Raw genomic sequence first — 12,957 nt, forward strand, 5'->3', positions numbered from 1 at the left:
CACAAAGATTCATAAAAGTCTGGTCTCCCCGTCAGATTTCATTTATCTGAGTATGTGAATGTTTTCCTCAAACCTCATGTACAAAACCTCCCCTCTTTTTTAAAGGATACAATGAGTGTTTTGAATTATCTGAATGATTTTAAGTGGGAGGAAACTTTTTTATGGACTACAATTGACGTACAGTCCCTCTATACAAGTATTACTCATGAAAAAGGAATTAAAGCCTACCAGGAGACCCTGGATTTAGACCCTAATATACTGTAACTAGTGTGCACTGTGATTTTATATGTACCCTTATTGATTTTATTCTGATACACAATTACTTAAAATTTTTGGATACATTTTACTTTCAAATTTGTGGCACAGCCATGGGTATGGTATTTGCACCTAGTTATGCGTATATTTTAATGAGCATGTGGGAAAATAGTTTTATTTTCAATAATAACCGTTTTATGAGGAATATCCAATTTTATAAATGTTATATTGATGATATTATTTTGATCTGGGATGGAGATGTGGAAAGTTTTAATGAATTCATGGATTTTATTGATATTAATGATTTTAATCTGAAATTCACTTGTACTACAAGTAAAACACTGGTAGAATTTTTGGATTTGATACTATCTCGGAATGGCAACAAAGTAATAATGAAGAATTTTATTAAGACTGTCAACACAAATTGTTATTTACATTATGGGAGTGGTCATACTTCAAGGTGGAAAAACAATATTCCCTTCTCACAGATGTATAAAATTAAAAGAAATTGTAGTGCCCCTGAAACCTTTACGGACCAATCAAAAATTTATGTGGAAAGATTCAGAGAAAGAGGCTATCCTGATCATATAATTAAAGATGCAGTTGAACAGGTGAGAGGTTAGACAGGGAGAAACTATTACATATAACTGTGAGGAATTAAAAATAAAGAAAGCTTTTTCTTGGCACATACTCAAAAGGGACCCTATTTTAAAGGAATTGCCCCCAGAACGTCCAGAAATTATTTTTTGTAAGTCTCAGAACTTAAAGGAATTCCTGGATCCAAGTATGATTAAGTGCACTCAGAATAGTACATTAAGTTTACCCAAATGTATGGGTATTGTCAAAGTCAGAAAAATATCTCTATACACACTGCCATATTTGCACCTCATACACGTCCGCGCTGCGCATGCGTACGCTCTCCCGTGCGTGCGCATACTCACAGTCGCGGGCACCCGCAGGCGCACGGTATGCGTATTTACGGTAGAGTTTATGTGATCGTAGCGTGCGACTCAATCGTTACATATTTTAACTATATAATGTATTTTGTAGATCATGGTCCCTTTGATAGATTCTGAAAGTTTAGTTAATATAGCATGTTCCTGGACAGAGGGATCCCTCTTTGTATTGTACGAAGGGTCTAACAGGAGTCATACAGTGGTGTTTAGTACCCATCGGAAGAGTATTTAATTAGCAATATTCCGGTGTTGGTTTGGAGCGGATTAATCGCTCGTGCGAATAGTTATGGACATAAGAAGTTTATGTCCATTTACTATTATTTGCTCTTACTTAGCCATGCGGCGGGAAACCCAGTATCCCACCCACCTGAGCTGTTGGAAATCGTCACAGCCCACCTGTATGAATCAACCTATGACCTTTTGTTATAATGCGAAGCCGAATTCCTGTGTCCAATGAACAATGAGATTGTAGGGACCATTGAATTGTATTGTGTGTGGGGCATAAATAGACAAGCCGATCACATCCAGCTCACTCTTCAACGGTTATCATTGCTGAAAATCGGGAGCTGGATGTCCAGAGGCGCATGCGATCGTTCCCCTTGTGCGTAAGTGTTTCTCCGCAATCATATTGTTCTTACTGTTATTGTGAGCCATTTCTCTCTATTTCTCTCTCTTCTCTTTCTCTCTTATTTTCCCTTAAAACATAATTGTATTGTATTGTATTTCCTGTGTAGTTATCTGGTTAGGTAGTCTATGTCATATTGTAGTGTATGACTTGTATTGTGTTAATTCTTTTGCAAGTATATCATTCATAATATATATATATATTAGGCGTTGGACCCTAAGCCCAGGTATCTGTGTATTTCTTGTAGTGTTAAGTATTCACAGAGCGTCGGTGACGCTCAAACAGCTTTTAAGTTAATAAGGTTACACTAGGTTGCATCTACACCCTATCTCTACACTAAGGCTTTACAGCATATTACATTGTTTATGGTTTAGATATAAAGGTTTAACATTGTGAGCGTCAGCGCCGCTGGTGATCTCCTCGTGGTCCCGAGCGTCCGCTACGCTATAGCGAATCATTACGTTAGACGGCAGCCAATAGCGTGCCTGCCTGTGATCTCTTGGCCGTGAGCGAACGTGACGCTTGAGCGTCTCGACTACGGCTAAGCGATTGCTACGCAACGAGCGTACCCTTACGGTACTCCATACGTGAATAACGTACAGTGTTCTTAGACCTCATAAAGGGTTTTATATAAGATAAATATTTAGCTTTATCAATTGGCGGCTCGCCCGTCCTTCACATATCTGCACTAGGTAATTTCAGCAGACATTATCCAGCAGCAAAGGGCGGGAGGTCATATTCCTCGTAGTGCTGTTTGGATAAGCGTCTGCTTCACTTAGTAAAGGGTGCTGAAGGAATCCGGGACCGGAGGTAAGAACAAAACGATAGTGTCTTTTTAAAACTGTTTATTTCTGTCTTGCGTACACACGCACGCATATCTGCATTTCTTTTCATTCGTGTATTTTCATATATCACTCTCCTGTTTGCCATTGTATAATTGATAAACGTACTAAGAGAGATTTGCCGCTATTTCATAGTTAAAAAGTAAAGGTAATACAGTTAAGGTATAGAAATACACACAGCTCTACCTAAAGGTAAAAGGAGAGATTGGTGTGGTGTGCGGTAGATGATCGAGGATCATCTACATTGATAAACGTGTTAGTTGTGTTACGGTGGACAAAGACTGGTGTACACGTGTCTCTAACAAAGGGAGAGACTCGCGTACGCAAAGGGCCGACGCACGCAGCGTAAATTACGCAACGGAGCGTCTGGGTACGCCCACGTAACTCAAGTCACACGATAGTGTTGATTTTTAAGTAACGCAACAGGCGATAAATAGCGCAACAAGCGATAAATAGCGCAACAGGCGATAAGTAGCGCAAATCTATTTTAAATTCGAAATTTAAATTAATAGATCCTTCTACTAATTTGTAACACATCTGGTCTAAAGAGAAATTTCTGCGCAGAAATAGAAATAGAAACAAAAGTGTATATGTGGTGTGTGAGTGTTTGTTTTTACAATTTTGAGGATTGAACCAAAAGAAATCATCGAGTTCTCGTGAGGTACATACGTGTAAGTGACATGCACGGTGGCTAGGGAGGCATCCTTGGTTAAACATAAAATTTGAGCATTAGAGTATAGCAGACCAGGAGGTCATACTGTAGCAGACCAGGAGGTCATAACAGACCAGGAGGTCTAGGTACAGCAGACAAGGAAGTCCGCTATAGAGTCCACAGGCACAACACCAAAAAAAAGGGTTGGTGCAACACCCATATAGGCCATACAAACTCTTGCTGAAGGAATTCGCAGCCGCAATTTTCGATTCCGCTGGTCGCTCCGTACATAAGATTAGTTGCTTATGTGCTGAACGATTGTACCGCACGTAATTGTGTGCATTAGTAAACCTGACCGGTACTATTTGTGTACGAAGGTCATAAACGCTATTTGTACATTCTAACGTGATTTGTGTAATTTTTTATTTTTTCAAAAAGGGAAGTTCGCTGGTCACTCAGGAACTATCTGACAACCACACCTTTACTGGAAAGGGTTAATGCTCTGCGGATCACACTCACATGTTCCAGTAAACAAAGGTTAATAGGGGCCCTGGGTCGAGTACGCCAGCACTATATCAGTGTGATCAGGTCGTATTGGTCGGCGTGGGCGAGTGAGTGAGGTGCTCGGTAAACTTCACCGTCAACCTATCGTGAATATCTTGGTTTTTTGTAAGGTTCCGTAACACCTGCAAATTATGGGGGCCAGTTGTTCAGGAAGGGGGCGATCAACCTCGGTTCGGGTTGATTCTATAAACCGACCAGTCGGGTCGGCAAGGTACGTAATGTGTGAAAAGTACGGAAGTCACACAGAAGCTTTATGTGATGAATGGGAGAGAATGACAGTACATGACGGGGAGAAATTCCCAAGAGTAGGTAGCTTCAGCACAGAAGTGTTAACGAATTTAAGGAGAAGGATATGTCTCATTAAATCAGCAAAGAGACGAATCAAGCATTATGATTATTTGCAGTTGTGGCAACAGGAGGGTGACATACAGAGAGGATTGGCTCAGGCGGCGGGATCTGGCCCGATCAGGAAACTGATAGCCACGGCCCCACCGCCACCATACATATCAGGAGAGAAATTGGTTGCGGAGAATGACGCACTAAGGTGTAACAAACAAACACTTAGCAACTGTGTAAATGTTAAAGATAATGTTAACCAATTAACCAATGCAAGTATTAACCCGTGCAAGTTGTACCCTGTTTTGAACTTTCCCCAGGAGTGTGATCAAGAGGACGAATCGGCAACAATATCAGCGCTCTCTCTAGCAGCCACCATATCAGAAACAACAGTAGGCACGGCCCAACCCATAAGATTAGTAACAAAGCCCCCTAGCGGAGGGACAGATGAGGTCGTATCAACGGGTAAGTACGGCACCATACACTATGCTGAAACTATTTCACCACAAACTGCAGAATCTACACAGAATGATGTTGTTAGAATTAATCCTGTTAAGGTAATAGTAGTGCCAAATGGGAAAACGGACACTTCAGGAGTCACTCCTGTTAGGAATATCGCCATGTATAGCCCGTTTACCCGAATGGAATTAAGGACCATAGTGTCTGAATTCCCTGACCCTAGAAAAGATTTAGTTGCTAGCCAAAAATACATCAGAGACCTAGGAAACACTTTAGAGCCCAATAATAAAGATTGGCAAGTACTGCTAAGAGCTTGTTTACCCTCCAATGTCGACGCAACTCAATTTTTAGCTGACTGTGGATTAGATCAGGGTGTACCTCTTACAGATGTGTACAACAAAGATAATGTAAAAAGAATAAGCTTACAGTTAAAGGAGTATTTCCCAGCGGTAGTTAAATGGAACAAGATATTCTCCATTAAACAAAAGCAGTCAGAAACAGCTGCAGAGTATTTTCACAGAGCATTATCAGAGATGGCAAAATACACAGGCATAGAGGACATTAAAACAAACATAAACCATCGAGAAGTAGCAGTATCGGTACTGATGGATGGTTTAAAAGAGTCATTAAAGACTAGGGTACAGACCACACAACCATGTTGGCGAGGTCTGTCTGTGGCTACTTTGAGAGAGGCTGCTATTGATCACGACCGGAATATCACCAGACACAGGGAGTCACAAGGTGATAAGTTAATGTCAGTAAGTATACAGGCCCTGACCACAAAACAGCCTGTGTTAATATCACCAAACCCTGTGGGTAAGTCAAATGTGGTAACATGTTATTTTTGTCACAAACAAGGACACTTTGCACGAGACTGTAGATCGAGAAATGTACAAAAATCTTATCAACCCCCTAGACAACGACACGACACACGACATTGGGATCAGGGTCCACAGAGACGGAGTTATGAGCCACATACAGGGGAAACAAAAAGATACCCCCCGAACAGAGACTGGCACGCCTCTGGTAGTTCCCAGCTAACTCCCTCACAAGTAGTTGCTACCAGCGGGATTCAGGGAGGTCACCATACCCAATAGGGGTGTGGCCATACCTGTAATCTGCAGCCAGTAAAATTGATTGCAAGCCTTGGAAGTGAACCCGAAGTTGCAATTAATGTAGCTGGTAAATCATTAAACTTTCTTGTAGATACGGGGGCGGCCAAATCAGTGATAAATTCGACAGTGGGCATGAGAACCACTGGTAGGACAATTCCAGCCATGGGAGTAACAGGAGTAGTCCAGCATTACCCTGTTAGCAAACCAGCCGAGATTACAATAGGGCCTTTACATACCAAGCATTCCTTTTTGCTGGCTGCATCGGCACCGACTAATCTCCTGGGAAGAGACTTACTGTGTAAAATGGGGTGCGTCATTTATTGTACTCCTGAAGGTGTATTCTTGGACATACCTGAGAATCACGCTCAGGAAGTGCGAGACATGTTAGACTCCCCATCAAAATTAATGTCACATACCATTATGACAAATAGGACTCCCTCCCAAGTAGAAGAAATGACATCTCAGATACCAGAGTCACTTTGGACTAAAGATGGACAGGACACTGGATTAATGGCAAACGTAGCTCCGGTAGTTGTACAAGTAAAAGATGGTAGGATAGCTCCAAAAATCCCACAGTACCCTCTGAAGCCAGAGGTGGAGTTAGGAGTTTACCCAGTAATAGAGCGCTTGCTACAACAGGGCATTCTGGTAAGAACGTCCAGCACTGCCAATAGTCCCATCTTCCCTGTGAAAAAGAGTGGGGGGAGGGGTTACCGGCTAGTGCATGATCTAAGGGGGATTAACAAAATAGTTGAGAGTCAGTTCCCCGTAGTGCCAAATCCAGCTGTCATCCTAATGCAAATCCCTCCCACTGCGAAATTTTTCACTGTTATTGACCTCTGCTCCGCTTTCTTTTCGGTACCTCTGCACCCTGACAGACAATATTTGTTTGCATTTACATACAGAGGAGTCCAATACACATGGACTCGATTACCACAAGGATTCATAGATAGTCCAAGTATATTTTCTCAGGCTTTGCATGATTGTTTACAGTCTTTCCAACCAGAGAGTGGATCAGTATTAATACAGTACGTGGATGATCTACTACTGTGTTCTGATTCATTGGAAGCATCCCTGAAGGATACGAAACAGCTCCTGTTTCATCTTTCAGACACAGGACACAAGGTTTCCAAAGACAAGTTGCAATTATGCCAAACTAAGGTAAAATATTTGGGACACTGTCTAACACAAGGACTGAGACACCTGACCGCTGATAGAATTCAAGCAAATAGAGACATGACTCTGCCACAAACCCAGCAACAGATCAGAACGTTTTTAGGAATGTGTGGGTATTGCCGTAACTGGATCCCAGGATTTTCCATTCTAGCGTTACCTTTGCAGGAGATGGTCTCCTCAAACAAACCTGATCGGATTTCGCATACAGACGAGTCTGAGACGGCATTTGAGAGACTTAAACAGTGCCTAACGCAGGCACCAGCATTAGGTATGCCAGACTATGGGAAACCCTTTGAGCTGTACGGAACAGAAAGTGCTGGTTGCGCGGCAGGCGTACTAACCCAAAAGCACGTTGATGCCAGCAGGCCAGTAGCATATTACAGCGCTCAGCTAGACACGGTAGCGCGATCCCTCCCCACATGCTTGCGAAGCGTTGCTGCGATAGCATTGCTAGTAACGAAAAGCGAAGATGTAGTGCCTTGCTGAATTCTGCCCAAACCAGGCACGTCTCATCAGCACGGTTTACAAGATGGGAATTGGCACTAATGGCCCCCGTAAACATCACCATAAGGAGATGCAGTGCATTAAATCCTGCAACATATCTCCCTGGTGTGCCTGGACAGGCACAAAGGGTGGAGGATGAGAGTGGTGGGGAAGGAGGATTTAATACAAAGGAAGACACACATGATTGTATGGAATATTTGACCCAAAATTTTACCGCAAGGCCTGACATCAGTGACAACCCACTGGAAGATGTAGAACTTACGTTCTACACGGACGGTAGTTGTCATAGACAGTCAGACTCGAGAGACTTGTGTACTGGATACGCAGTCGTAGATGACCAAGGCACCATAGAAGCGGAACCGCTAGGCCCACCTCACTCAGCCCAGGTTGCTGAACTGGTCGCCCTAACCAGAGCATGTGAATTGGCTAAGGGCAAATCAGCCAATATCTACACCGACTCTAGATACGCATTCGGGGTAGTCCATGATTTCGGAGCCCTATGGCGCCTCAGAAATTTCATGACGGCAGCTGGTACACCGATAGCGCATGCAGCTCACATAAAAAGGCTTCTAACAGCGATACAGGAACCCGACAGAGTGGCTGTTATCAAGTGTAAAGCACACACATATAGCCAAGACCCAGTATCACTTGGTAACAGCCGAGCAGACGAAGCTGCTAAGTTAGCAGCTGGTACCCCCAGACAGACAGACACCACACAACTGATGGTATTTAATACCATCAACACACAGAAGTTGTGTGAGATGCAAAATTTGTGTTCCACACAGGAAAAGGCAGTCTGGAAGGCAAAAGGATATGGCCAGGAGTCCTCAGGACTCTGGACGGATGGACACGGTAAACCAGTGGCCCCCAGAGCATACCTTCCATGTTTAGCTGAGGCAGCTCACGGGCTGACTCATCTGGGCAAGGAAGGGATGTGCAAGTTGGTAAGAGCATATTGGTGTGCCCCAGGATTTTCATCTCATGCGAGTAAAAGAGCAATGTCATGCCTTACCTGTTTGAGAAAGAACATCGGAAAGGCAATACCTACAGAACCATCTCATATCCCACCTGCCGGCGGCCCTTTCCAGGTAATACAGATTGACTTTATTCAATTACCCCCTTGTCGAAATTTGAAATATGTACTTGTTTGTATAGATGTTTTCTCAAATTGGGTCGAAGCATTTCCGGCGGCCACAAATACCGCTATGTTTACTGCTAAGAAAATTGTGCAGGAATTTGTATGTAGATACGGTATCCCTAGAATAATTGAGAGCGATAGGGGTACCCATTTTACAGGTGATGTCTTTCAAGGAATGTGTAAGTTGATGGGAATTGATAGCAAGCTGCACACTCCATACCGTCCACAGGCGAGTGCGAAAGTGGAAAGAGTGAACAGCACTATTAAAAATAAACTGAGTAAAGTGATGGCAGAGACAGGATTGACATGGCCAGAAGCTTTACCCATTGTACTATACAGCATCAGAACCACTCCCAGGTCCCCTCTTAATCTGTCTCCCTTTGAAATCTTGTTTGGTCGACAACTGCATGTTATGATTAACCCTCAGGATGATTTGAAGTGTAACAATGAAGTGACTGTAAAATACTTGATTAACATGAGTAAACAGTTAAGGAATCAAAATGATAATCTGAAGTTGGTGATTCCTGATTTACCAGATAGTAATTGTCATGACATTGAACCTGGGGATTATGTAATGATACGGAATTTTCTATGCTCAGGTTGCCTTATTGACAGATGGGAAGGACCATACCAGGTCTTATTGACTAGCACTACAGCATTGAAGGTTGCTGAGAGAGAGACTTGGGTTCATTCGTCCCACTGTAAGAAGGTTGCTGATCCAGAGAGGTCCCGTGATAAGGAACAGACGGTAGAGGTTGTATCACTGGAGTGTCTGTTCCAGGAGGATTGAGGCGGCACCTGAGCATTGAAAATCACAAGACCAAAAGCAGTTGTCGATCCCCTGTTCCCTTTTATTGTTTTTCTCCAACTTCCCATCCCCTCTCCCTCAAATTATTTTTTTTCCCCCTTCTCATTCTTCTCCGTTTCCTCCTACAAGATGGACTTGCCCCAAGAGACTGTGATCCGGATTTTCCTGTTGACCATGATGTTGACCAGAGCAGTCTGTTCCGGCGAGAGTACCATGGAGGTCGAGAGAGGTTCTGGAATGGGTTCTGATGATAAAGATGGAGGCGTAATTTTCCAAGAACAACTTAACCAACAAGTAAAGGCGAGTATCAGAAAACGATCCGATAGCATTGACAATAGAAGGAATTGTGAAGGATTGTTAGCTGAAGAAAACTGTATCTGTAGGCTCTGTGACAACGTAGTGGAGGATGGGTGCATTAAGAAATGCCAATCCAGTTTTAATATCCATATGGACCGGCATCCATTGAGTGACTATCACTCCTTAGTGGGTAGTGTGTTAAATAAAACAGATTGTTGGGTATGCTCTCAAGTACCTCAAGGTCATAGCAAATCAGGGCTAGTACCATTTCCTTTAACGTTAGGGGAGGTACTTGAGTTAAGTGGTGGGAGACCGGTGGACAGGAGGTTTAATATCTCCAGCCCTCCTAGTTTGAAGCTCCACCAATACCATGTGGATAGGTCCCTATTATGTTTTAACATCTCCAATCCCCGAAAGCCAGGAAATTGGGAAGTATCATGGAGTAACCAAACCATGACCTTTTCGCATAGAGCAGATAGAATGCCTACAGATACAGAGCTTATACGCCACATAGCCAGTAGAGGAAAATCTTTCCGATATAGGTATACCTTAGGAAATAGGATTACGAGAGTTGGAGAGGTATCACCAGGATACTGTGCACATATCGTACAACCTGATACGTGTACTAAGCAGATGGAAGAATTAGGGTTAGGAGATTTCACATGGAAGGTGTGTAATATGGTTATGTCCTACTCCGTCCCATATGTTCTCCCCGATGATGCATATTTCATATGCGGGAGAAAGGCGTATAAGTGGCTTGCCCCAAACTCTGAAGGATTGTGTTATATTGGAAAAGTACTGCCTGAAGTAATGACTGTATCACATGACAAAATGAAAGACATACACCGTGTTGCCCAAACTCCTTATACTCACACCCATTACGAGCACGTAGTTAAACGGCACCTGATAGAAAGAACAGAGCATCAGGCCTCTGACATGATCCATGAATCCACCGGGATTCAGTTTCTAATCGCGTTAGACATCACTCGCACCGCCAGAGGAGTGTTGAATTATAAATACATATCTGCGCTTGCAAATTTGTTAGATAATATCACTGAAATGTATGATGACACGTTTAGGTATACTGGAAGAGAACTTCAAGCTTATAAAACAGAACTGGTACAGCATAGAATGGTTCTTAATTACCTCACAGCAGTAACAGGCGGCTTTTGTGTCACACTGGCAACACAATACGGCGTGAAATGTTGCACATATATTACGAATAGCACCGAGGACCCGGTCGAGGTCATAGACCAAAAGATGGACGATATTCTCCAACTGAAGTGGGAATTTCGCAGGAGACACAATCTCACTCTCGCTGCTGTAGGTAATGAGCTGACTGGTTGGGTGTCATGGTTGAACCCACGAAATTGGTTCTCTGGTTTAGGAGACTGGGCTCAAGGAGTCATAATGGATGTTGGGAAGTTTCTTCTATGTATCTTAGGTGTTGTCATATCAATTGGTTTGATATTTAGATGCGGTCAGGCTTTAATGAAGTGCAATCGTCGTACTAGGGTAATGAGTCTGAGGAGTGAGGAAACTGTAATTCCAATGGATTTGATTTATGACCCAAATGTAGAAACAATGATGTGATGAAAATGCGATTTCTACGGTCCGTTTCTTTCACCTGTTTTTCCGTTTCCTCCAAGGTAAAAAGACCCACTTGGACGAGGAATTTGATGAGCCGATATACAGACAACAGATGGATTAAAGAAGAAGCTTTGACAACCTGATACACAGATTTTTGATGAACTTTGCCATAGATCCCCAGTTTCCCTAGAAATTTTAAAATTACGCTAGCCCAACACTTTTGTAAATCTATGGACATTGACAAAGCTTTTGCTCGCACCTTATGGGCAAAAGCACAAAGAAGACTGCATTCAACAGACACCGAACAAGACTTCAACCGACAAATGTTCATTTACCTGACATAGAATACCACTGCATTTACCGTAATTATGTCTTTTCTTCATCTCTACAACCTTCAGGTAATTACACACATAGTATAGGGAATACAGGCACAGATATCAGCAATCACATATTCCCCCATTCATGTATCATCAACTAAAATGTGCTCCCCCATTTTGTTACAAAAGCCGAAAAGAGCTCGGTAAAGTTTGACAGCCCATCCACAGACCCGTACCACGGGATAAGAAGGAATTCAAATGTATACTTCGCAATACCTCGAAGCTTGATGTACAACACGTACGGCACGATGATACATGACCCCCCCAAACATGGATTCATACACACATGCTTCTACTATCTCACTAGGTCATACCCTCTTCACACCTTCTCCACTCTCCTCCCTTACCCAACCATGGAAATGTATTAACCCCTGACATATATTTTTCTCTTTTTGAAATGTTTTAGAAGGTGGCAGTTATTGTTGACTGCCAAAGGGTGGACTGTCAAAGTAAGAAAAATATCTCTATACACACTGCCATATTTGCACCTCATACACGTCCGCGCTGCGCATGCGTACGCTCTCCCGTGCGTGCGCATACTCACAGTCGCGGGCACCCGCAGGCGCACGGTATGCGTATTTACGGTAGAGTTTATGTGATCGTAGCGTGCGACTCAATCGTTACATATTTTAACTATATAATGTATTTTGTAGATCATGGTCCCTTTGATAGATTCTGAAAGTTTAGTTAATATAGCATGTTCCTGGACAGAGGGATCCCTCTTTGTATTGTACGAAGGGTCTAACAGGAGTCATACAGTGGTGTTTAGTACCCATCGGAAGAGTATTTAATTAGCAATATTCCGGTGTTGGTTTGGAGCGGATTAATCGCTCGTGCGAATAGTTATGGACATAAGAAGTTTATGTCCATTTACTATTATTTGCTCTTACTTAGCCATGCGGCGGGAAACCCAGTATCCCACCCACCTGAGCTGTTGGAAATCGTCACAGCCCACCTGTATGAATCAACCTATGACCTTTTGTTATAATGCGAAGCCGAATTCCTGTGTCCAATGAACAATGAGATTGTAGGGACCATTGAATTGTATTGTGTGTGGGGCATAAATAGACAAGCCGATCACATCCAGCTCACTCTTCAACGGTTATCATTGCTGAAAATCGGGAGCTGGATGTCCAGAGGCGCATGCGATCGTTCCCCTTGTGCGTAAGTGTTTCTCCGCAATCATATTGTTCTTACTGTTATTGTGAGCCATTTCTCTCTATTTCTCTCTCTTCTCTTTCTCTCTTATTTTCCCTTAAAACA

At 42.9% G+C, this 12,957-nt stretch overlaps 1 long non-coding RNA gene across 1 annotated transcript in view; it reads left to right on the top strand.

Annotated features, from left to right (window-relative positions):
• Window positions 1-12,957, top strand: part of LOC134935399 (uncharacterized) — an 86,690-nt gene that overhangs the window by 9,394 nt on the left and 64,339 nt on the right. The window lies entirely within an intron of this gene.

Source organism: Pseudophryne corroboree, chromosome 6 (genome assembly GCF_028390025.1).
Source record: "Pseudophryne corroboree isolate aPseCor3 chromosome 6, aPseCor3.hap2, whole genome shotgun sequence".
NCBI classification, from domain to species: domain Eukaryota; kingdom Metazoa; phylum Chordata; class Amphibia; order Anura; family Myobatrachidae; genus Pseudophryne; species Pseudophryne corroboree.